The sequence below is a fragment of the Terrapene carolina genome, unplaced genomic scaffold (genome assembly GCF_002925995.2).
Source record: "Terrapene carolina triunguis isolate 2854851 unplaced genomic scaffold, T_m_triunguis-2.0 Scaffold26599, whole genome shotgun sequence".
NCBI lineage: Eukaryota > Metazoa > Chordata > Testudines > Emydidae > Terrapene > Terrapene triunguis.
This window is the reverse complement of record NW_020690950.1, coordinates 806-4,699: the sequence shown is the minus strand read 5'-3', so window position 1 is coordinate 4,699 and position 3,894 is coordinate 806. Positions and strand designations below refer to the sequence as shown.

Genomic DNA, 3,894 nt, shown 5'->3' with positions numbered 1-3,894 from the left:
CTATGAGCCGCAGGCCCGCAGTGAAGGTTCCAGAATGCATTGCTACACACACTACAAGCTGCAGGCCCATGGAATGGGAACACTTTATGTACCCCGTTTCTCGAGACCCTGGAGCCAGCCAGTTCCCCTGATTGGACCTAGCCCCCTGCAGAGGTGAAAGGCCCTTTATCCCCCCATCCTCCTGGCTCTGCTATCCTGGGACTTTTCCTGCTCCCCAGTCACTTACTGCAAGAAGCGCCATTCACAGGGTGCAGTACATCCCACCGCTAACACCAGTTGTCACGGAGTCACTGGGCGATGCTCTGGAACTACTCCATACGAAGCCAGGCAGGACTCTGGGGGAGCCTCCTCTCTGTGAGCAGACTGTCTCCAGGGCAAGAAGCTTACACGGCTTCCACCTTTCTGGGTCTGACCTCAGTGCATCCAGCCTCCCCTTCCACACTGTGCGCTTCCCACAGCGAGTCCGCACAGGCGGGGCTCTTGGGGGAGCCAGAAGGCCCTGCACCCCAACTCCACAGTCAGATGTGACTCTCAGCCAGCCAGTAAAACAGAAGGTTTATTAGACGACAGGAGCATGGTCTAAAACAGAGCTTGTAGGTACAGAGACCAGGACCCCTAAGTCAGGTCCATCTTGGGGCAGGGAGGCCAGATCCCCTCTGGCCCAACCCTCCATATCCCCAGCCAGCTCCAAACTGAAACTCTCCAGGCCCTTCTCTGCCTTTGTCCCTTTCCCGGGCCAGGAGGTCACCTGATCTCTTTGTTCTCCAACACCTTCAGTTGGCACCTTGCTGGGGAGGGACCCAGGCCATCAGTGGCCAGGAGACAGGGTGTCGGCCATTCTCTGTGCAGACACCATCGCACTGGCCCTCTCGGGCTCTGCAACAATCACACCTCCTTATCCCACCACCTAGATACTTAAGAACTGCATAGGGGAAACTGAGGCACCCACACAGTATTCAGAGAAAACATTAAGAATATTCCCACTTCGTCACACCATCCCCACACACGCCATCTATCCACCCACCCATCCCCATACACAGCTATCCATCCATCCGTCCATCCCCGTATGCGCCATCTATCCACCCATCCCCGTACACGCCATCCATCCATCCCCGTACATGCCATCCATGCATCCATCTATCCATTCATCCCCGTACACGCCATCCATCCCCGTACACGCCATCCATCCATCCATCCATCCATCCATCCATCCATCCCTGTACACACCATCCATCCATCCATCCATCCCCGTACACGCCATCCATCCATCCATCCATCCGTCCGTCCCCATACACACCATCCATCCATCCATCCTGGATTCTCCCAGCTCCCTCCCCCTCCCAACTCCTGTGATTCTGCTCCCACCCTTGTTCCCCCCGCTGCCCCACTCAGTGCTGACCTCACTCCCATTCCAGCCAATGGGGTGGCAGAACAGCTCCCACGCGGAAGGCGCCAATGTGACATCGCCCGTTTACGTACGGTTTGCAGCAGTCGGTTACCGGCCCCCCGGTGCCAGCGACAGGACCCCGGCGTCCGAGTCCCTGCCTCCCACTTGCACCGTGAGCAGAGCCGGGCGGCGTGGGCAGAGATGGGGTCGCCCCTGGCAGGGGGTAACCCTGGATATAGTGGGGAAACCACCCCAGATCCAGCGCCCCCTAGAGGGGACAGGCCCCTGCCCCATTCCCCGCCCCACTGAGCCAGCCAGTCCCCACCCTGGGGCTGGGTGGGAGGCAGCTTCCCCAAGAGGGGACAGGCCCCTGCCCCGCTCCCTGCCCCCCTGAGCCAGCCAGTCCCCGCCCTGAGGCCAGAGGGGAGCTGGTGTCCCCTAGAGGGACAGGCCCCGTGCCCATTCCCTGCCCCTCTGAGCCAGCCAGTCCCCGCCCTGGGGCTGGATGGGAGCTGGTGCCCCCTAGAGGGGACAGGCCCATGCCCCATTCCCTGCCCCAGCCAGTCGTAACGTGGCCATTGGTTGTCTCTCTCTCCGCAGGCCATGGCCACCCACGTGCCCCTGCCCCCTGGCCTGCCCCAGCTGCTCAAAGCCGGCACCAGGTACTTCTCCGGCCTGCAGGAGTCGCTCTTCAGCCACATCACGGCCTGCCGGGCCCTGACCATGTGCCTGCGCACCTCGTATGGGCCGCTGGGCCACAACAAGCTGGTGATCACCCACCTGGGCAAGGCCCTGTGCACAGCCCACGCCGGCACCATCCTGCGGGAGCTGGAGCTGGAGAACCCAGTGGCCCGGATGCTGGGCGCGGCCAGCCAGGCCCAGGAGGAGGAGACGGGCGACGGGGCCAACGCCGTGGTGCTGCTGGCCGGGGCGCTGCTGGACAACGCCGAGAAGCTGCTGCGTGCCGGCCTGCCTGTGGCCGCCGTGCGGGACGGCTACGACGCGGCCTGCAAGGAAGCCGTGCAGCTGCTGCCTGGCCTGGCCTGCCACGCGCTGGCGGATCTCCGGGACCCGGCCGGGGTGGCCGGGGCCCTGCGTGCCGCCGTGGGCAGCAAGCTCTTCGGCTACCAGGATTTCCTGGCCGGGCTGGTGGCCCGGTGCTGCGTGGCGGCGCTGAGCCCAGAAGGCGCCTTCGAGCCGGATAACGTGCGCCTCTGCAAGGTGCCGGGGGGCGGCGTCACCGACTCCTGCCTGCTGGAGGGCATGGTCTTCTGCACCGAGGCCGAGAGCCAGGTGCACCAGGCGCACGAGGCCCGGATCGCCGTCTACTGCTGCCCCTTCGGCCTGGCCCGCAGCGAGACCAAGGGCACGGTGCTGTTCCAGGGGGCGGCGGAGATGCGGGCGTATGGCGACGCCGAGGAGGCGCTGCTGGGGCGGCGCGTCCGGGCCATCGCTGAGGAGGGGGCCAGCGTGGTGGTGGTGGGTGGGCGGGTGGACCCGCTGGCCCTGCAGTACGCCGACCAGCTGGGGCTGATGGTGGTGCGGCTCAGCTCCCGGCTGGAGCTGCAGCGCCTGTGCCGGGTCGTGGGCGCCGTCCCGCTGGCCAGCCTGGTGCCCCCGCCGCCCGGCGCCATAGGGCACTGCCGGCGCGTCTACCTCAGCGAGATCGGGAGCACGGCCGTGGTGGTTTTCCGCCAGGACGGCGGCGCCTGCCCCGTGGCCACCGTCCTGCTGCGGGGGGCCACCCACGAGCTGCTCTGCAGCCTGGAGGAGGCGGTGACAGACGGGCTGAACACCTACAAGGCCCTGGTGAGCGACCGCCGGCTGCTGCCCGGGGCAGGGGCGGCGGAGATGGCCCTGGCCGTGCGGCTGGCCACACTGGGCACCTACCTCCCCGGCCCGGAGCAGTACGGCATCCTGGAATTCTCCCAGGCTTTGAAGATCCTGCCGGCGGCGCTGGCCGAGAACGCGGGGCTGCCGGTCAACGAGACCATGGCGGCGCTGGAAGCCCTGCACCAGCTGGGCACGGCCACCGCCGGTGTCCGGCCGGGCGAAGGGGGGGCTCCCACCATGGACGCTGCCCAGGAGGGGGTGCTGGACTCCTTGCTGGTCAAGGAGAGGGTCCTCCGCCTGGCGGCCCACACGGCCACCACCCTGCTGGGCGTCAGCCACATCCTGGTGGCCAAGAAGAGTGGGGGGCCCAAGGTCCGGGGGGAGAACCCCAACTGGGACCTGGAACCCGACGCCCTGGAGTGAGCCACTGTCAAGGGAGAGGGGGCTGCCCCGCGGCCACACGGAAACGGGCCCCCGCCGGCCCTCCGGCCCCTGCCCCCCATCCGCCCGTTGGCACCCCAATAAACAGCTTCTCACCGCGTTACACAGACTCCGCTGTCAGTCCTGCCCTCCTCCCTCCCCGTCGCGCCGGGCACTGCACAGACCCCCGAGTACCTCCCAGGGGAGAGCGCCCCCTGCTGAGCCCTCCGCCCCGCTCCCTGCCCCACAGCACC

General features: G+C 66.6%; 1 pseudogene; it reads left to right on the top strand.

Moving 5' to 3' along the window:
- The first annotated feature begins 1,990 nt into the window (after nt 1-1,990).
- Nucleotides 1,991-3,643, top strand: LOC112124744 (annotated as a pseudogene).
- The last annotated feature ends 251 nt before the right edge of the window (nt 3,644-3,894 follow it).